At 39.7% G+C, this 23067-nt stretch overlaps 1 long non-coding RNA gene across 1 annotated transcript in view; it reads right to left on the bottom strand.

Moving 5' to 3' along the window:
• Window positions 1-1702: 1702 nt before the first annotated feature.
• LOC116673996 (uncharacterized) overlaps window positions 1703-23067 on the bottom strand; it is a 35665-nt gene continuing 14300 nt past the window's right edge. The window contains exons 3-4 of the long non-coding RNA XR_004327938.1: window positions 15198-15252; window positions 1703-1797 (exon numbers count right to left, since the gene is read on the bottom strand). This is a non-coding gene — a long non-coding RNA (uncharacterized LOC116673996). The remainder of the gene's footprint in view (window positions 1798-15197; window positions 15253-23067) is intronic.

The following is a 23067-nucleotide window of genomic DNA, read 5'->3' as shown; positions in this document are numbered from 1 at the left end:
CTGCAGCTATCCGTGTGTGCTGTGTGATTTGCTGATGTTATAGAAGCCCTGTGCTGTATCTTGTTTGCACGGACACTGAAGCTGCTGTCTAAGCCCGGAAGAAAGCCCACGAGGCATTTATTCTGGTTGTTAAGTCACCTCTGTCTTCTGCATGGGATCATGTAGTTGCTTGTTGCCTGTGCATAATAATTCATGTTTTTAAGCTGTGCTGGATACTTATTGGTGTGATAGCTAACCATAATACTGTGTGTGCTAAGCTCATAAGTCATGTGTTTGATACATGCATTAATTAGGCTACTTTTATGTTGTGAATGTAAGCTGTATCAGAGTCATAGGCACAATTTACAGAGATTAAAACTATCCAGTGCACTCCCCCCAACTTTCACTTCAACTGAGCTCTCTTCCCTACTCCAGCATGTGGGAGGAATGGGAGGAAAGGAACAGATTGATAATGACTTGTAAGGGAATTGTGAGTGCTTCTGCACACCATGCAAGCAGATTTTCCTCAGCTGGAGGAGGTTGGTTTCAGTCAGTGAGATTTTTAAAAGGGTTATGGGTATTTAGTGAGAATGGTGCTTACAATAAGGACTGGTTGTAATAAATATGAAATGTCTATGGGTGTCAAAAAAGCTCAGAATTCACTTGGCTTAAGAGGCAACTTAAATCTAATTCCCGCAATCGTGGCACCTCTGTTGGTTTGAATTTGTCCTCTCTGCACTATACACAAACAGGATTTTCTTGGTATTCCTCTCACTGATCCACTGGATTTCAAACTTAAATAATGCAGCCATTCACAAGCCAATAAATCTTGTATTTACCCTTTTCAATCTTTTATTGATAAGTGTATGTGCTGAAACGTTACTTGTTCCTCATGCAACTAATGCTACAACTGGTCTTGCCTTATTTTCAGACATAAATGTTACAGAAGGCACAGAAGTAGTAGTATTCAGTTCATCCAGCGAGGACAACATATTATCAAATGATCATTTCTATAGGTCGTACCTTTGCTATCACTTTGTGTTTATCGTGTTTTGGCTGATGCCACAGATGTCCCTCAGCAACTTTCACTATTTTCCTTAACCAAAATTTCAGGATTTAAAAATAACTAAAAACAAAAAAGCTTGCTGCTGATTCTATACATTTTATGTAAGATATTGCTTGTTTTCCAGCCTGATTTGAGAGCAGTAGCTCATTGAAAGTTGTCATGGAGTGTTAACCTAAGACTTTCAGTAAAATCACAGTCAGGGACATGCAGCCCAGAAGTTTCAGTGTGATTGAAGTGAATTGTTAACTAATTGTCTTCTCATGCAGCTTTCCTGTTTAATATTCAGTGTTATGCATCTAATTTATTCCTGCATGCATCTGCATCTCCCGTATCTGTAAATGAACTGTTTTGTGGAAATTGTAATAGTGTATGGTTGTGTCATGCCTGTCAAATGTATTTTGTAGCTCTATGTGTTCTCCTTTCTGTCTGCATTGCTGTAGTTTTTAAATACTATTGTATTTGTTACTGGGACCGAAGCCTAATGCAACAGTTCAATCTCAGATTGGCACTCACATCAAATTGAGTGCTGGATGCTCGCTTACAGGAAAGTTAGATCTGGATAAGCTACATTTTAAACTTTGGGAGGATATGCTAAAGTGCAAATGATGCTGCACACATACAGTCATGTGGAGTTGACCATTACATCTGTGGCATTCCGCTTTCTTTGTATTGTAATTTCAAACTGCAGCCGATTTATAAGGACTATGGTAAACTGCTCCTCAGATCTCTGTAGGTTAAATCCAGACAGCTAGCTAATCTGCCCGATCTGAGTTTTCTCTCGCACTACCAACCAACAACAACCAATGTTACACAAGTTCCTTTCCAAGGCTATTTTGCAGAGGCATCGTGGTTGTGCTTGTGATTGGTTTAAAGAAATGCCAATAAACCAGAGCATGTTTGTCTTCCATCCCCTATTCCTGTGTGGACTAGCCAGACTCTCCTCCGCAGTGCTGTAGAGAGAGGTCTTGCAAGGCGGGACTAAATATAACATAACACGCAAAATATGCAGTTGCTTTTTCGCTACAGCAAGCACACTCAAGTCATTTACAGTTTAGAGAAGGGGGTAAAAGTATCATATTTCCTGTGTTTTGGAACTAAAATAAAGCAACTCAGAATGGGGAGGAAGATGGACATATAAAAGTAAAGTTGTTTGGAGTGACAGACCTCTAAAGAAGTAAAAAATGTTTTCTTCTATAAGGGACAGTAAACATGAGAGAAGCCATTGTTGCAATAGAAGGAACGCAAAGTATATTGTGAAGCTGGTGAGTGTATGTGGCCGTCTGCACAAAGTTAGCAGGACTCCTCCTGTGTAAATTGACACTGTCCTTTTGTGTGGAAGTGGAGCATTGTGGGAGTGTGGACGACTTGGGACTCCAATCACGTTCTCAGAGGTATCCGACTGACTGCCAGACACCCACACAGAGACACAGATAGCTTAGTCCGGACTTGTGTTGGATGTTGGATTGGCACTGCCATTGTGTGGCACTGAAACGATCTGGGACTGCAGACTTGGAACGCAGCTTACACATGCAACGTGCACACGAATCCGGAGCAGCAGAGATGATGGCATGTGTGTATACAGCTGCCAAAAAGCAAATGGACAGCATTAGAATAGAAGAATTAAGAGGCAGCGGCTGAAGCATTAGTATCCATTACAGCAGACTCCCAGAACAAGTCATCCAAGACATTATACCCTCGGCCTGTTTTTTCTCTATCAATCTGAGGTCGCTGTGTGGTTCATGCTTTTACTCTCAGCCCTGTAAGCTACAGGAGTTGTTTTTTTTGCATAGGCTGATACAGTATTTTATGGCTTATCCTAATTACATTAAATTTTATGTTTCTTTATATTATGTTGGGAAGCTATGTGGTTGGTTTGCTGTACTGTCAGAGCATCGCTGAGGTAGAACATTACCGAAAGGATGAAAGGAAAACTAAGCATAACACCTCAGTCTAGGAAATGGTATTAATAAATGCCATGCATTTATGGGCCTGTGGATTATGTTATTGTTACTAATAACTTGTCCCCAAAAGATAAAATATATCCAGATAATACCAGCCCAGCGGTGGAGTCAGTGGATTGTGGACTTACAACCTGTGAAATACGAGAAAACAATAAGTGAAAAAAAGGTTCTTTAAAGTACAAACTGCAAAGACCAAAATGCAATGCATCCAGAAAACATTATGGGGGATATCAAGGATTTGCTTCTCTTTTTTTACATGCCAGAGTCAAACTGGCTTTGTCATTATTTACTAAAGGGCTACAGCAAGGATTTGTGCAGGTGAAAGGCTTGGCACACCTCAAAAGTACACTTTTCATCTCCTGCAATATGTGTTTTAAGCCCTTTTTAGATTCAGGTGAACAAAATATGGGGGGACAAATAGGGAATTCATACAAATAGCCGTTGCGCCTGAGTTATCACTAGTGACTGACCAATTTCTCGCAAGGTTAAGGCTTGAGAAAAGCAACATGAACATGTCTTTCATTCAGTTTTGCACTAGAGTTGCTTAAATAGTTGATTTAAGTTCACAAAATGTCTTGTATCTGCTTCCTTCCTTTGCTTGTATTTTTTTCATCCTCGCCCTTTAGTCAGTGCTGATGTAATCACCTTCACTTGATACGTGGTCGGACTCATGACAATTCCTATGTCTAAGCAATTTGTGTACATAGCCCCAGAGATGCTTCATCCTATGTAGGAACTTGGCCATTTTTTCTCTCACAAATACATGTTTTGATGGAAGCCCTTATCTCTAATAAACGTATTTAGCCAGCAGAAGTTTATCACCGTTGTCTCTCTCCCTTTCTTTGGGGACTGAAAACAGCCCTTATGGGAAATGTATGAAATCACAAACTGCAATTACAGGTAGATGAGGCAGGTTGAAGGAAAATGGGCACAGCACAAACTGTGTTACAGCGCCTCATCATGAACACCTCCAGGGGCCCGCTGATGATGGATTCTGTGTATTACAGTGTGAGAGTGCAGGGGTTGACTTTTCCTTCAAGGGTCAGTTTGTTAAAATGGTTTCTTATTTTATCAAATGTACTGTGTTTTGGACAATATTTCATAGTGAAGCTGCCGTTATTATGCTGGGTAACTTCTATAACTTTGCATTCATCTTGGTTCCTCAGTATAATTTCTGAAACAAGGGATGGGTGGTAGCCTCTGTGTGGTGTAACCAATGTTTGTGGCTTTGTAAATCATTATGAGTGTTTATTTTGAAGAACATCAGTGAGCATTGTGGTTTTGCATCAGCTTTCAATTAGCCATTACAGGAGGTAAAGGATTGATATTAATCATTGATCTACACTGTAGGCTAACTAATTTTAATCTTGCTTATCAGGTTTATACATCATACAATGTCAGAATTATTGCTGTTTGCGTTGCTGGGCAACATATAGTTAACAGGAAGGGGTCCACCAGGAGTCTGTTCAAAAGAGTCTATGTCCTGTACTATCTTGTGAAATGTAACAGTGTTGATCAGTAAGTACTTGAATTAATTGCATCCCTAATACCTATTATTTTAATAGTCACCTACATTAATGGAAAAACAGCTTGAATCAGATTAAGAAACACCGGAAGCAACTAGAACCTATTTATGTATAAAATATTTAAATCATTACATGTATAGCAAACTCTATGTTTAGCATGGCATATACTAGATGTGGGCTATATTAGTGGCAATAATAAATCAAGTCAATTCAAGTGGGCTTTTTTTCAAAATTGGCAAAATAATGAATTCACCCTTGAATTATTCTTTTTAGCAATCAAAATAAAGGATTCCGAATGTGGGCTCAATTATTCAAAAAGGAGTGATAGCAGTTAACATTTTTGAATAAAAGAGATTAAGAGGGCATTGACCCTCAGCCTAAACTGCACATGTTTTTTTTTTCCCGTGTTTGTACATAATTACATTGTTTCTTGAAAATGTTGCTGTGCTGGGCGGCTGTGGCTCAGAGGTAGAGTGGTTTCCTGCCAATTGGAAAGGTGGTGGTTTGATCTCCGACCCTGCCGTCCCACGTCGAAGTGTCCTTGGGCAAGACACTGAACCCCATGCGCATCGGAGTGTAAATGTGTGAATGTTTATCTACAGCCACAGTGCATGAATGCATGAATGGTAAAGAGGATTTCTGTACTACGCTTTGAGTAGTTGTTAGGACTAGGAAAGTGCTATTTATAAATACAGTCCGTTTACAAATCAGTGCTGGACTGTATGACAACATCTTGCTCTAGAATCACAATAATCTGCATTTGAACAACATTTCATCTTAAAGTTAATTATTCTGGAGACAGAAAAGCATTCACGTTAACAATTGACAGCTTTAGACCACATAACATGTGACTGTGGTTCTGTGCCAATAGCTACAAATCTCAGACTCAACCTGACACTGGTGTTGCTAGAGAAGAACTAAATTCTGTTTTATACCACTATTTGGTCAACAAATCTCATTCCACAAGAGTAGAATACACCAGAAGAAATTCAAAAATTGAAAAATAATTCTCAAAGTATCTTACAAATTGCAACCAGTTCAACATGTGTTGTTTTTCTTGACCTTTAAAAATTGACCTTTTTTAAAAAAAGCTTTATACATCCTAAACCAGTTCCCCATACAAAAAAATTCCCACTTAACTCTTTTTTTATGGATAAACCAAAATGGGGCATGGTCACTGTTATTACCCAGAAAGCACCTCATCCCAAAAAAGTATTGTTCTATTAATCAAACTTATTATAGTGGTCACACATATGAATCATTAATACGCAGGCAAAGCTGACATCAATAAAATCTAACGTTCTTAATGAGTGCGGGGAAAGAAATGAGATATGAACAGATGTTCAAAATGAAAACCTCATCAACAATGGTTATGTAAAAATGTCATTTTAGGGGTAAGACACTGGGTGGTGCTGTTGAGCTGATGAGGAGTGGTGGAAGTGAGTGAGATTAAGTCGAGTGTATGTGTGAAATGCAGAGGGAGATGGAGGAGAGATAAAGTAAGAGGGGTTGGGAGAAGGCTGAGAGAGATAAGGAGGCAAAGGGAAGGAGCTAAAGAAATAAAGAGAGCTGGGTGGAGGGGGTAGAGAAGGCACATGCAGATATACTTTTTCTTTAGTTTGAGAAATTGGTAGTGAAAGAGGGGTTAAAGATAGAATAAGGGGCAATGAGCGGATGGTAAATGTGAAATAAACATCAGTCTTCCTGCTGTGTTAATTACATCCATTATTACCCCTCTAGTTTCTGGGTCAGATGAATTTTTATTCACAACAAAACCCTTAGAGAAGAGATTATAGAAAATTACAACAAATACCATAGACCTCATTCAGGAGCGCCAGGCCTTATTTATGGGTAATTGTGAAAAGCAATATACCGCTCTGGAAAAAAAACGTGTTTACCACTTGAGTTCTCCCCAAGGGCCACGCCATAGAGAGAGAAACACAGCGAGCATTACATTTGTTTTGGTTTCCTAGCTCTCTACCCTTTGACTATTTTTCTTCTATTCCCCCTCTCTTTCTCTAATGCTACATACAGCGTCCTTAGAGGCAAATTAGATTCTACTCTGTGCACTATGAAGGCGCCATGAATTGCATTTAATTACACCATGGGAGAATGATATCCCTACTTTCCAGCAGTTCATTGTTAAGCCTGTCAATGCGCATATGCACATCTGCAAGTTTCCCAGTGAAAGTACCTGAGCTTGTCTGTCTACGTGCAAATCCCTCAGCGCGACAGAGTCAATTTGTGTGTTCTGCCTTTCGATGAGCGGATATCTGGACGGTAACAGCTTGTCAGCCGCATGTACGGGTTTGCAGACAGAACAGACCACCAAGCTATGTTCTGCTAGGTGACAACAACCTCTGGGAGAATGATGTAACACGGAAGGGAGGGGGAAGGACAGACGGGGAGACCACACGTGCAGACAAACGCAAACACGCAGAAAGACATAACTAGACGCAGCCTGATAGAAGTCGCAGCAGAGTGGGGCAGATTGTGTAACAGATCAGCTTGCTGTCAAATTGGTGACACTTGCTTCAAGGATGTTTCTTAAAGCCAGACAGGAATGATGCAGCAAATCTGTAATGACTGCAACACACACTCACAAGCATGAATCATTTATTTATGGTTGCATAAATCAAGCAGTGCTGCGAGATAAGAAAGTATGGACGATCAGTTACGTGGCGCTACAAATAAAAACACAAAATCACGGATAACAGAGACAGCCATGAATCTGCCAGCAATCGCTGACACAAGGCTCTCCGCTGTGATACGCTCATCATCTGAAGGCTGCTCACCCAGAATCCTCTGAAGAATATTAAAATATGCAGTTGGCACCAGGAAAATGTTCTGCGTAGGATGGAAATAGAAATTAATTGAAGCAGTAGAAGGTTCTGTTAACTGTAAAACTCCAGTGTTGTAATTTCAGGTATCTCTTGGTTTAAATAGGAACATGTATAAAAAATATGCCTCACTGAAACAAATCCAAAACGCCATTCAACTTGATATTTTCTTTACTCATCCATTGCATTCCTTAAAAGGTATATATCTACTATAACTCGAGGATCCTCTGTGTGTCTTCCAAATGCGCAAAACACATCGCACATTGAAAAATCCTCTCAGTTGAGCATGTCTTTGCAGTGAGCTACAGGTGTCGTGTCAAAAGTCATCGTCCACCAAAAAAAGATTGCATTCTACCCTACACGCAAGTGATGACATTAATCGTACAAAAACATATGGCAGATCAACGCGCAGGCTCATGGGCTCTCTGGCATGTTGTTTTGTTGCTGGCAGTTGCGCATATTTCTCAGCCTGCACTGTAGCAGCTTTCCCAGAAGGCTGAGCCAGGCCTCCTATTCCTCCGCCAGAGCCACATCGCCTAATACTACCTCGATGTGTGACTGCTACACAAAAAAAAAATGGGCACACACCGAATCTCTAGATGAGTCGCAGCCAAGCCGCGAATGATTGAGCCACGCTGCAGCATGTGTTCCTCGAATTATAGATAGATAATAAAAAAACACAAATTCATGAGGCCCTTTACTTATGTCATATGGTTGAAGTGTGTGCCCACACAGTAAAAGTTCGGCTTTCCAAGGCTTACTTTAAAGTGAAAAAAGAGGCATTATGGGTGCCCGGATAGCTCAGTTGGTAGATTGGGTGTCCAAATGTGGAGGTTCACTTTTCGACGCAGCGGGGTTTGACTCCAACCTGTGGCCCTTTGCTGCATCCCATCCCACTCCCTCTTGCCTTTCATGTCTTCAGCGGTCCTGTCGAATAAAAGCCTACAAATGCCCCAAAAAATCTAAAAAAAACAAAAAAAGAGGCATAAGTTGTAACAATGCATCATATTGTAATTTTGATATTGTGTGAGTAGAATCTGAATCTGCAACGTTCTGTGTAAGGTAAATGTATTAATACAATGTTTTCCTAATGAAGTAGAAGTACACAGTAAGTCATTAGTATATAGGTGAGTTGCATATTAAGTGGTTTGGGGTCCTTTGCAATGTGTTAGGATGTGTTCCTCTTTAGCCTCCTCTGCCTCCTACTCCTTATGAACAAAGGCATTAAGGGTCCAGCTGAAGGTCTCAGACAAGTATAACTCATACCTTGAGATTTGTTCCACCTCTGTGTTAATCATTGTGCTGCTGAGTATTTGCAGCTTTCCAAAAAGTTTACAATGGGCTTTTTGGTCCTGCTTATAAAGGCAAGGTTTTTTTGATTTTGTCAATACTTGGACATTTTTTTTAATTTACTGCTTTTTAAAGCAGACTTCTTTCTGAGCTTAACGCTATGGGATCGGTGCACAGTCTAGCAGACACGTTGACGAGCACTTTTAGGCAGGATCGGAGGCTTTTCCTGTACTGGTATCAGAACAACTTAATTCGAAACGTGAGTACACACCACATCACCAGGGGATGTTACTGATGCTATGTCCACTATTTTTAAAGTCCAAGACCACCTCACCCAATTAAATTCACAGCAAATGTTTGGTTTAGGTTGGGTGATTTGGTGGTTGCCTTAGTAAAAATAGGACACTCAACTGGCCTTCAACAAAAAAGGCAGTGAAGTGCATATCGCGTTTTGCAACCTGCATAATGGCAGGTTGTTATATGGTGCCATTGACTCTCATGGCCTTTTAATTGACAGTTTTGAACATGCATAGCATCATTTTTTTCCTTGTAAAGCTTGATTATTATTTGCCTTTAGTTCGCTAGCAATGAACCACTCATGTGGGTTGGATGAATCAGTTTGAGGCCAAGCACTTGTTTTCGGAAATCTGCTTCTCTATCTGCTTGTTCCTTGGCATGCTGCACACAGGGACCCCCTGCACACTTTACATTTGCGCTGATGCATCACGGCTGCTTGGCTGGGCCACAGGGCAGGATAGGGACCGACTGGGGCTTATCTGGCTCAACATTGACTGTACACAAAGAGTAGCATATTTGACAATTCATTCAATATTGCCCCCAGCATTTTATTCTTGGATGAAAAAGGCTTTGCAACTCAATCTTGCATTCAAATTCAGGATGATGACATCCTTTCAGATAAGCTGGCACCTCACTGACTTGAGGGTTTCAGGGGGAACTCTTCAGGTGAAAATTTATAAATCATAATAAAGTAAATGAATGAATAATATAATGTGCCAAGGAAACATGTTCTTGCACATTGGTAAACTGTCTGTATAAGTGTGGGCAAAGCAACCATGTCACTTTCACAAATTGCGTTCATATTCAACTAATTTGAAACAGCAAAATGACCTTTTTAAGACATGTAATGCTGCCCAGATTACATTTTATATTGATGTTTAGGCCCCTTTTTTAAAGCAGTGTTCAAATAGTGGTCTTAATTTAAATAAAAGATCTTACATATATAGACAGGGTGTGTTGTGTTTTAAAAAATGAACCAAATCCACCATCTTTCCCTAACCTTAATTAAGTATTTTTATTGGACTTTATTGTTTTTTTTCCTGTTCCCTCATCATCCCAAAGCTTGTGGGCATGTTTATCTTTTAGTACATAGTTTACATACTCTGTTTCGATTGGGCATTCATTTCCTCCTAAATTACATGTTAGTTTAAGCCATTTTTTTTTTTTTTTTATGTTTTTGAGCAAATATGCCAAACACTCGCTGGTTCTGGCTTCTCCAATGTGAGAGTTTGCTGCTGGACCAGACAAATAAATATATTAACGTGTTATAGAAATTCCACCTGAGGTGTTTGTGAAGATTGTGAAGTTTGTGCCGCTTAGTTTTATTTGTGTGCTTGGCATGAAATTCTTGTGGTGCTAGAAATTAAAATTCACTTGCATTTCCTGACATTGTACAGACCAAACTAGTAATGACACTAATCCATCAAGTAATTAAAGAAAAATACAAGTAAATAAATTGTCGATTGGAGCTCTACAGTTTTCTATTGCAGAACATATTTTGTAGTGTAGAAGTCAAAAGAATTTGCCTGATTGGCTTCGAACCAATATTTAACATGAAACCCATATTTGAGGATAAAGCAGGCTGCAGTAAATACACTGGAAGAGAAGCGTTTAGCTGTTCCTACTGGACTGGCAATCAGGTGCTCGGTAATGGCCGGAGGCATATTCAATTAAGATCTGTGAAGTAACTCTTAATTGCTGCTGAAGCTGCATAAAGACACACTGCAACAAACATTTTGCTGTGCTTTTGCACAGAAAGGTTTATCATTTGGACTTGAAAGTAGAAAGTAGCATTATTATGTTTATTTTATTTATATTTCCTTATCATCATTAAATGTGGACGAGCCAGACCCTCCTCTGCTCCGCAGCGTGTGGATGGTCTACATCCACACGCTCTTACATTTTTTTGAAACAGCAATGCCATTTTCCTCATTTAAAGTAAAAAGACATAATGACTAAAAAAAGCCCCTTTTAAAGTCAAGCGCCATGATATGTAATTATTCAAATAACTCCCTCTCTTCAGTAAGAGAATATAAAACGATCGTAATGAGAACTTCCTTTCATGTAGCATGGGAAGATTGGAGCTCATCCATTACCCCTCATTGTTAAGAGTCTGGATGGCTCCATCAGTATATGTACTGTTCATAATAAGAGCTTCACTGAAGTAAAATGCATGCATTCTACACATTAAAGTTCTATAGAAATGGCTTCACTGCATATAGCTGATTGAGGCAAATTGATGGATTGATATGAGAAGATTGCTCGGAGGATGCAGACTGTTATCAGACAATAGAAGAAGATGCCTGTAGCCACAATTCAGGTTACATATATGTGTGTTCCATACATCAACTAATAGCTGTGGGAGCTGATGTGTGTGATTTTAGAAGAAATTAATGTAAAACCAGAATGTTTAAATTGTTCATGTTATAGCATTAAAACATATGAACAATCTTGTGATTAGAGATTTTGTTGAAAAATAAAGCCTTAAATTGTGCTCTGAAAAGAACGTGTGTGTGTGTGTGTGTGTCATATTTAGAGTAAATAACAGCATGACAATACAAGTATAAGGTACCCACTGTAAGCTGAGTGAATGGAAATATGAAGGTAAGCACCATTTGATGCAGACTGTGTAATGCACAAATCACTGATTAAAGTTGCATGATTACAACATTTCAGGACAAGTAATGACGATGATTGCCAGACTAAACTTCAAAAATAAAAAATGTGTTTGATTAATTTCCCCAGTGAACATCCAGCAGTTTGGGACTATCAATACCAAACAGGCAATGTCAGAGAGCATTAGCTTATTACTTTGGGAGAATGAAGTAGCTGCTTCATGTCAATTAAGATGGAATAAATGAGTTGGTGAAAAACTGCAGTTTGATGCTTCAGTGTTGTGGAACAATTACATTTTGCATTCAAAACAGACAGCTGCTTGAAGGCAAACTTCAGAATGTGGCCATTTTGGTTATTTTGGGTAAGAAAAAAAGTAGAACAAATGGAGCATATTGCATAAATTGAAGAGTTTTTCTCACTAAATGTTCTAAGCTACAAATAATGTATTGTAGTTAGAGGATTGTAGGTCAAGGATTTTTTGCCATTGGTGCAAAGCTCTCTCATTGCACAACATCAAGGGTGGGCTGAGACACACACAGACACACGCGCACAGACACACACACACACACACCTACACACCCACACACTTTATAACATGTTCTATTGCTGTTGTGCTTTGTTGAGCCACTAGGCAAATCTTTTGAATCAAGCTTACTGAGGTCTCACACATTGGCCCCGAGCAAAATAATCTCTGCTGAATGCCATCTGTGAGTGTCCCGAACGCTTTCTTTTCTTCTCTTTGTATGACTAAAAAGTCTGCATGTTTAGTTTCAGGGTCCAACACTCAGCAGGCTGCCTCCTTTTCTGGAGTTAATGAACATTTCTGCATGTTGCATGCCTATAGGCTAAGGTCTATAAGGGCCATTAATGGCTGCTCCTGAACTAGCAGGAAAGAGCATTATTTATTACAGTAAGACTAATATTTACACTGCCCACAGCTACTTGTGTGATTATCCGCACAGCTGAATATGTTTCTAATGTGTGTTCTGCATGCTTGCTGGGGTCATTTACTCCGTTAGCCTTTGATTGTTTGTTAAAATGTTGCTGCACAGTTGAGCAGGTTGCTATATCACATTAGGGTCAGCCACAGCGGTGGCCTATTGTTCAAATGTGCTTTGGATGTCAAGTTACTCGATGCATCATTGTAGATTAATCTTTTGTGTGAAATGGGTTGGAGGGTTGTACTTGATATCTAGATGGGTTATGTTTTCAACAGATGCTATCTTTCAGTGTGAAGCACTCTTTTATTACATGTATAATGCAATGAGCCAGGCTTATCTGACCCTTTACTATGCATATATACAATGTGTTGTAAGGGAATTTCCGTGAGTAGATTTCACAACAATTTCCCCTTTTAAACATGCTTAGTTTTTTAACCTTCTGTCTTTTTTTTACTTCCTTAGTTTTGTATTTTTTGTGGGACTATGTGAGCCTGTGTAATATAGCTACATGAATCCCTCACCCAGCTGATCCTCAGCACTGCCTTATTTAACGACTATCGCACCTGTCACCATGCTTTGTTGTTTGCTTTTTCCCTAATCAGGGTGACACTAGTGGCAGATGCAGAGTGGTTTGCAGAGAGTAGGCAAAGTTGTTCAGGATGACACTGAAAGCCTGTTTGGCCTCAATTGAGCACATTGGTTTGTTGTTTGTGCGACTGTCTGTGCCACCAAGAAAACAGCAATCAGTAATACTAGCTCAACTGGCACAGATGCAAAAGGGCTGCAAAATATTTTAAATGCTTTTCTCAGTGTAATTTATTATGGCTGTTGCAACTCTATATTACTAATAGTTTTGGTCTATTTTAGTCCCTAAAATATATATATATATATATATATATATATATTCTCCCCTAAAAACTAAAAGCTATGTATCTATAACATTAAATATTCATAACGGCATACAGTAAACCAAAGTAACATGTTAAATTAACCATCTGTAGGTATTCTTTATTACGAGTTTAATGGTCAAAACTAGGGCTAGTGAATTTTAACTGCTGCCATGATTTGATTACGATTATACTGTCAACGATTTAAAATTGATTTGATATCACGATATGTCACCTTCTCAATATTATATATTGCCACACATGGTTTTCATCAACAAATGCAAGCAGATAGATAGATAGATAGATAGATAGATAGATAGATAGATAGATAGATAGATGGAAAGAAAACTATTTTTATTGTATCTGTTCTTAAAAAGAGACACTTACTGGAGGTAGCAGAGTCTGAATACAGCAGACAACAGACAAAAGGAAAAAACGAAAAAAGCAGCAACCGGAAAATCAACAAGTAACCTCAGTAGACAATAATAGATTATGGTCTGTATTGATGCAGAATCGTCCGCATCACGATGCATTGACACAATGATTTGTTTCAACGCCCCTGGTCAAAACCTCAGCCAATCCTCTTCATCAAGACTGTGTGAGTGTGCTATGATCACATATTTTGATTAAAATGTTGCAAAATCCTGATTGGCATGACAGTATACGTGAGTCCCAACTTCCGATCAGCGTGACAATTGAAATCCCATCAGATCCCATTGCTTACAGTCAAAAGCTGATTGAGAAAATCTTTCTAGGTGAAAACAAATAAATTAATGGCTGCAGGAAAAAAAAGGCTGCTAGTATGTAGCCAGCACTTCACTATGACAGGAATGTTCTCCTTCATTTTCTCCACCATGAAACAACTTATTGCATCAACCAGTTGTATTAGTCATTAGAGTGCTTTCCTTCCAATTCTTCAAATTGCTTTTATCATTTCTCTGCCCTGGAGCCCTTCAACCTAAAATATTGTCAACTCTCCGGGGATAAACGCTTTAATAAAAAGTTTTCTGATTCTGTTACTTCGTGCCAGGCTTTACAGTGTTGACACAGTTATTCTGATGTAAACCCCTGTCAGCTGACCGAAACTGAATGCAAAAAAAATACACACAAGAAATGGATGAGCGTAACCTCTAATTAGACCTTTAGAAATATGTTAAATGGTCAGGATTGGTTGAAATGGAGGGCTGAGAGGGCAAAATGATCTCAAGAGAAGGGGGAAAGGTTTTGCAGATGGATATTTAAATTGATAGAAAACAAAATGGACTAAGCACACATTGGGAAATTTCCAGCATTTTGAAGTCTGATGTCATTTTTAGAACACATAATTCACATTTGAACGACACTTGTAACTATTTCCCCAGACAGTTTCACATCTGCTAACTCAAAGGAAACTGTAAGGCAATATTTTGTCGCAGCATCCCCAATCCCTATAACAAACACAGTCTGCTGTGTCTCTGTTTGAGTGTCCAGGCTGTTGATTGCAGCCTTTGTTTCTGTCCTTATGATGACAGATAAAGCACTCTGATGCCCCCTTGGAGGGAGACACACACACTCTTACTTTTATCTATTAGCACTCACATCATTGTCCTGCATCCGCCAGACGTGTAGTCTATATCCACAATGTTCCACTTTCGGGATTGTTCAGGGACGGCTGCGAATTCGGTCGGACATTCTTCTTTTCAGCCGGATGTCGGTAACCTTCTGCATTCTTTGTGTTGGAGTTTTAAACTCCAGTGGATTTTGAAGGAGTATGGTTAACTGATCCTCAGAACTCTGCAGGGTAAATCCAGACACCTAGCTAGACGATCTGTCCAATTAGAGTTTTCTGTTGCATGACTTAAACAAGTTTCTTCCCCAAAACTATTTTGGAACGGCACTTGGGGTTTGTCTGGCACTTAGCGCCGCCCATGACGATTGTGACTGGTTTAAAGAAATACCAAAAGGACGTATTTTTCTCCCATCAATTCAAAGGCAGTTTGTGAAGTGCTTTTCATGAGGCAGCAATGAAAACTTACCTATTACCTAATAAAAAATAGCTGTAGCAAAAGAATGTAAAACTGGTTTGTATCAAGTCAAATGTGTTTAAATAGCACAATTAAAGGTGCACTAAGAGTTCTTGCATGGTTTCAACGCAATATCATTTTTGTCTTAAATCTCTCCTTGATCAGCCAGCTGCCTGCCCCCTGAATACACTGTGAAAAAGCCCGGTCTCTGGAGACAACACTGGGGTCGTGAACGTCAAACAAACGCACATAGGATAGGCACCAAAATACAAGAAATCACTCCAGCCAATCACTGACAAGATGGTTGGGGGAGGGGGTGTGGGTTAGTGACAGTTAGTCAGTTAGTCATGACAGTTACCGAAACATGGGGAGAGGGGCGAGCTTGCTCTGTTTAGTTTGGAATTTACTTGGAATGTCAACAGAAGTGACCATGCAGGACCTAATAGTGCACTTTTTTTTAAATGTGAGCTGAATAAAGTGCTTTACAACATGAATAATGGATCAACAGCGTAAAACAAAGTCTATGACAAGCACGTAAATCACACATACCCAAGCAAAGATCAAGATAAAGATTCATGAACTACAAAAACATTAAATAAAGCCTCCTAAGGCTGTGGAACAAACTGCCCTTGGTAATGGTCATTTAAGTACCTTCAAAGGCCTGGGAAAAGAGGTTGGCCTTTAAACGACTCCATCGAAGGGGCATGTCTGATGGAGTTGAGCTGTTTGTTTTACAGACTGGGCCTCCCAAATGAGAAGGGCTCTTGGCTTTTGCCGGGCCCGAGGGACGACCAGAAGTGACTGGGTTAGGCTCATAGGTGACTCCGAAGACCTGAGAGACCTAAATGGGGTATAGGGAATCCAAAGGTTGGAAATGTAAGAGGGAGCCAATCCGTGATGTGTTTTATAGAACAATAGTAAAGTATTAAAATGCACAACAAAACTGACAGGGAGCCAGCTATGTCACAGCAGATTTGTTTTCTCCTTCCTTTTTACCTCAACAACTTACCTGCTATGCTGCATCTGTCCACTACTTGTCTCTATCGAGTCCCTATTAAATGCATCAGTCACCTGTCAGCACAGCGGCTCCTCGTTCACAATCAAGTTTGGCTTGTTTACTTAGTATTTTAATATATTCTGTTCTGTCTACTTGAACCCTTCCTGCCACTTCTTAACAATAAATGCCACTCCATGTTTTTCCCGGTGAGTGTTTTTATTGGGAATGAGCAGAAGGTGGATGTTCCATTCCAACTATTTAAAGAAAATATATTGGCTAGCTGTCTCAGGAAAATTCACAATATAACTTGCATCATACATGGTTTGTGATGTCATGAAACTGTTATGAGTGTATCTTGTCTTTAGGCAATTAATAAAGAAGGCGCAACGATCATTGGTTCACCCTGCCCACCTGGTATGCTTGATGCTAGTATTGTGTATGTGTATGAATCAGCAGCTCCAGGACAATTAATAAGGTATCATAGTTTTCTTTTCTTTTTTTTTTTTTTTAAATCTATTTTCAATAGACGTTCACAGATTAATGACTTTGTCTGAGTATAATAAACCAAAGAAAGTGTTTTGAATATAGGGCAATTTCACAATTTATAAAGCAAATGTTAACTAATTGCAGTCTTTTCAACATGGCCGTATCTTATATTTGAGACTTTCCAAATGCTGCACAACAGATTTTTACTTTACAATATTGTGAGCTAAGATTCAGCTAGATCATATTTAATAACCGTCTCACAATTTTCAAATTAGTTTGGATGTGCAGAATCATCGGATCAGTCATGCCTTACGCGTCGTTGACCCAGAATCAGTCCACAAATATCACGAGTGAAATCATGCATTTGAATGAACTCGATTTTCCCACTTAGCAAGGATGATAGCATGTCCTGGATTATAGTCACAGCTGATTGTATCAGGCGAGTGCTGTTTGTACAAACATGGGCCTTCAGCGGAGCAGCAGTTTGCCTATTGAGAGCCGCGCTGCCACAGCGCCATGACTCCATTAACAAATGCAATCTCAGTGATCATAACTGATCATCCTATTAATTAAAAATCCTTTTTTTTGCTGTACATTTGTGTAATTGAGCTAGTGTGAGCCATGATTTTGACTGACAAAGCTAATCCCCTTTTTAGAAAGAGATTGAAATTCTGCAAATCAACAATATACTATCCCCTTCTATTTATAATTATTTAATTATCCACAGTCGTGGGTGTTAACTAGGGAAAATTGATTGTAGCAGCTGGCGACGTGGTCGGCCTGATGAGGCTACTGTTGACTTCACTCTGGCGGGAAATTGTCAGGCTCCTGTTACAGACTGTTTTCCAGCGACTGCAACCTACCCAGGTGATGGTTTAATTAGCTTCCCGATTGCATTTTCAGGCAAATATCCACATGCCAGAACTGTCTTTAAATAATTATCACCATTAGGATAGACATCACACTGCGGCTGAATTCACTCTTCTCGTGTCTCTCTGCCTTACTTTCATTACACAATGTTGCTGTTATAGAGATAATGGCAGCTCTATGTCGCAACGTGACATTTATCTTACCATCAAAAACAATGCTAATAAAAATAACCTTCCTGAAACCAGAAGTTTGCCGCCCACCAGGGTCTTACCACCATCCCTCTGATTCCTCTCCCACAACCTCGGGTCCGGTTTGCATTTATTACCCCGCAACAGTGCTTGATCATCTTGCCTTGCTATTTTTTCTTTTGGCCCCGCAGAGCTGACACGCCGACACTAACAAGCAGTGTGCCTTCGGATCTTCTCAACCCCGGCGTCTCCAGTGCCATAGATGTACCTGGCTTTGATGCCCGGCGCAGAAACAAATCGTTTTGTCTTTTTGGTTCATCAAGCAGGCCGTTCGTTAGTTAGCCCCAGGGTAAAGCTGTCAATTTGAGGTAAGGGAGAAGAAGAGTGTGTGGGTGGTGGTTTTGGGATATTCCACATTGCTTACAATAGAAGTTTTTGCCTTTTTTTTTATAATATATCAAGAGTGACATTAACACAAAAAATGTGAGCTATACAATGAAGTTTAAATTTAATGAGGAAGATGGTGGACTTGCCTCTAATTGCAATTCTGAAAAGTTTGCAGTTAATAATAAATCTTCAATTTTATGCTCTAGTGCCTTATTGTTGCTCAGTTTTTATTCACCTGTTTTACTCAATTTATGGCTATTGTGTATGCAAACAAAATAATAACCAGCATAAATAGACAAATTCCCAAAGTGTTTTACCTACAACAATTTGAATAATACATCTGCTTCAAGGCTGTTTAATTATTTAGGATTTAGTGAGTGTGTGTACAATTGAATGTAAGAGAAATGTACGTAACTATGCCAACTGTATAGAATGTATAATTTAGTTCTATGTACTCAAAAAATGAACACAGCAAGATACAGGTTTCTAATATGATGTTGCAGCAGCCTGTGTAACTACATAACCTAAAGCTGAATTAGATGTGTAAAGGAGAACAATGCAAGTGATATACCACATGCTTATATTTTTTTCCAACAATGTCACACACATCACTAGACACAAGTGGATACATTTAAAACCACCGACTTGAAGAACTGTATCATAACCCATAAGCCCGACATTTACAAAGAGGCATGCATTTATATGTGGCAGGTCATTGTCCCTGCTAACTGAAGCTGAACATGATTCTGTAATAATATACTTGATGTGTCTGTCACCGAGCAAGAACTGCTTATTGAACTACTGCTTAATGAACCCGGGTTTGGAACAAACAAAATATGACTAAACTGTTTTTTCTGATGCCATATTGCTGCTGCTGTAGAAAATAGACACTGCATCTGTTCTGATTTAAAAGTTGTCACAATCATTAAAGTTAGCATGGTTCCTGACCCATACCCTGAGAAATGTCAAATACCCTAACAGTAAAATAGCAAGAGTTTCATACTGTCTACTTGCGTTACCTTACCAGCTTCCTGTCACCTTTTTTTTTTTCTCAGCACAAACAAGGCCAACGTGTATGTTTCCCACTGCACCAAATGAGCTGTGGTTTTAATTTTCTCATCATGTTAGCCCTTTCATTAATCACCCTGCGTCATGCCTTTGCATGTGTTTGCGCACGTGCACATGCAACACTGTGTCATCCTTGAAAATGGCAGCTCCCTAGATCATTAATCGACTTGAGGCGAGCAAGCCAGGGGCTTCCAAAATGTCAGAGGGAGAGGCGAGAGTTTGCTGCACTCTGCGCTCCTGCGTGCTCCTACACCAGGGAGCTGATCACAGCACATTATTCCCATTGGTCCCAGATGGTGGAATAGCGGCAGGATAGCACAAAAAGAGTGGATGCAGTGTGTATGTGTTGGCCAAATTAATCACACAAACCTAGCATATTCTCACATCATTATGCCAGGCTAAAATTAAACTTTAAAAAGCTTTGTAAACTGTTTTGAACTGATATCAGAACGATAAAAAGCTCAGAGTTCACACTGAGACACCCAGTCGCTCTGAGCTTTTATTCAGGTGCCACACGGGTTCCAAGCATCTATTTAACATTGCAGTGCTTGCTGTGATAAGGTGACAGGAGGAATGGAGTGGAAGGAACATTAAGACAAGAATAGTGGAGAGAATTGGGAGGGTAGAAAAAAGCAAGCAATTTTACAGAAGGTCAACAAGCACTCAGTTTAAAAGTGGTAAGCACTATTTTGAGAATAATTTTTTTGCCCAAGCATTGTTTTGGAAATTAAACTGTTTAAGAAAATGTAAAAAAAAAAGGCAATTTTAAATGCTACGATTCAATCTGAAATCCGAAGCACTACTCATGTGACAGTGGCTCCACTTTTTTTTCTAAGGAAGAGTGGGGGGGTCTGGAGGCTGAGTTAAGTGACGAAGGAGCACAGGGGAGAGGAAAAGAACAGAGGTTAGGAGGGAGCTTTCCACTGAGGAGAAAAGGTGTCAAAGACTATGAAGATTTCAGCAAATTTAGCACTTGTCGTTTCTTAAAGGGCAAATACAGTGACATGCCATTTGGGTTTTATTTCTGTTGTTGTGGTTGTCAGTCTTGTCTTTGCAGTCTCATCAAGGTAATTGCTGCGAAGGTGACGGTGCAAGAAGATGTTTCAAAACTAGTCAAAGCATCTCTCAGTCAAATGCTGAATTACACTGGGGAGTGAATTATCTATTAACCAGCCAAAAATGTACTCTGTCACAGATGATTAGGAGCAAGGAAACCTCTGAACATGGAGTATATGAGTTGCTTTGGGAGCTTTCTTTTTACATTTTAGGAATAATGTGTTGCCCATAACAGCAAAATCCTAAAACTTAAGTTGTAGTTCATACCTAATTACCTAAATTATTCCCAATCTGAGGCTAGTTTCATCAGTACTATTACAGGATAACTCAAGCCAAATGCATTGAATATATTTGTCAAGCTATGTTTAAATAAATCCACATCTGGAGAGCTTTTGGGACCAATGTTGCCTTTCAGCTGTGCATCCGTCAAATATATCAAAGTGATATATGTCTTGTTAATCTGCCTAAATATAAGATGCTTGTCAGTCATTAGTATTTGTTTTGTTTTGTCCCAATGGCATTCGGCCAATGATTTCTTCCAAAGTATTTTTTTACCCCCGTAAATTAGGGTTTAACAATGAGATATCCAAGGAAAGACACATCTATCTCTCTCTCTCTCTCTCTCTCTCTCTCTCTCTCTCTCTCTTCTCTCTCTCTCTCTCTCTCTCTCTCTCTCGCTCTCTCTCTCTCTCTCTCTCTCTCTCTCCTCTCTTCTCTCTCTACATACCACAACACACACACACATACATAGCCTACATACATAAAAAAAGAGCTCTTTTAGATACAGCGTGTCACTGTTAGGAGTGCCAGAGTGGAAACATAGGGGGAAAGCTGTGCAGGCTGACAGCTAGCCTGAGGTCTAGCATAAATAAGGCGTAGTTAAGCCAAGCAATGTACAGCTTGCCTCTTGTGAAATAACCCAGAGGGGTTTAACAAGTCTGAACGTTTCTGTATGTCTGTCTGCACATGTTTGTGTGCATTTGTGTATGAGAGAGAGAAAGGGTGAGTGGGCTTTGGATACACAATGCATAAACAACTGAAGAAAGGGCACTCACACTTAGATGTAGGGTCCCTCTGGCCAGGAGACTGTTTGCTCCTCATGCATAGTATGCAGAACATACACACCACACACACACACAAATCAGGCTGTACATAAGGCACACACACAACACACACACACACACACACACACACACACACACACACACACACACACACACAAAGGATGATTATGTCATCCCATAAGAGAAGACAAGCAAACTCAGCACCACAATTTTGTTTTACCTCATTCATCATCCATGAGCACACTCTCCGCCTCATCTTTGTCCCTTTCCTTTGCACCAGAGTTGGCTATTATCTTGGTGTGTCCTTGTGTGAGTGGGAAACATTTTCATCTGCTATGACTCATTGCTTTGAGAGTATACCAGCTGCCCAATGCCCAAGTGTATGATGATGGCGTAAAGCGTGCGGAGGCACTCTGTGGCTGGCTTGAAAGCCTCAGCAACAGACTAATTAAGCTTCCAACAGAGAAAAGACAACAGGTTTGAACTGCAGATGGCGTGCAAGTGGTAATTGTCATTTAGACCTCTTTTGGCAATAATAGATGCAGCTTTCCATACTTGCGTGTCCATTGGTTATAAAGTGAGCCATGGGCCGGAAAGGAGCAGTGTTTTGAATTCTGTGACGCACTGCGCGGTGAATGAATGATTCCCGGTCTGAGTTGCCCTCGAGTGCGGCTCCCCACTGCTTCGGTACAGTTGCTCAGCCGGCCGATAGTAGATTTCTGTGGTTGCCCTTGGCAGCCTCCAGGTGTGAGTTTGTGTAACTCTGTGAATCTGCAGCATTACATACACAAGCTTAACGCTTCCCCTGGAATAATGAAGATCAAAATGATAGGTTTATGCTAATCTGGGAAGCCATTATCTGATTAGGTTCAAATGGCACCTCATTATACGCTGTAGTGTGGTGTTGTTTCCTGCTGGAAACACCAAACAGTCTGTTTGTTCCACTAAGTGATTACTTTGTTTCCTTTACTTAAACAGACTCCTTTTTAGTGTTTTGCAAATATTAAGTCACTTGTAAGTACTAAATCTGCAAACTGGCTTTTGTTTGTCCCAATTCATTTTCATAATGACATTTCTAAATAGTGTGTAATGCGGGTGGAACAGTGGTAAAAGTATCCCACTTAATGCTGAGAGTCAGTCTGAGTAGACTAGTGGTTATCAGTTGCAGAGCGAAAGGTTGCTTTTTCTTTTAATGGTTTAAATTGGTGGGATTCTTCAATTTCACCCACAAGTGCTCAAATAAATCTTCATTTGTAGCACCAGTATCACTGTGACGATGATATTGTCAGTTAAGTACCCCAAAACCATGTTGACAACATTAAGCTAATTAACTACATGTGCATTTGGCTGCTTGAATAATACAAAAATGTGGTAAAAAGACAAATGTCTATTCTGACCGTGACAAGAAATTGATTTGATAGGAGTAGATTTTCAAAAGACACACCATCTTTTTAACATTTGTTCCTGCTGGGATGTTTTTTTATCTCATATCAAACATTTCCCTTCCTCTGCAAGAACTCCGTCCCTATCTGAACTTGTTGAAAT

This window comes from Etheostoma spectabile, chromosome 24 (genome assembly GCF_008692095.1).
Source record: "Etheostoma spectabile isolate EspeVRDwgs_2016 chromosome 24, UIUC_Espe_1.0, whole genome shotgun sequence".
Classification (NCBI taxonomy): domain Eukaryota; kingdom Metazoa; phylum Chordata; class Actinopteri; order Perciformes; family Percidae; genus Etheostoma; species Etheostoma spectabile.
Note: the sequence above shows the minus strand (reverse complement) of the source record. Positions and strands in the feature narration are given on the sequence as shown.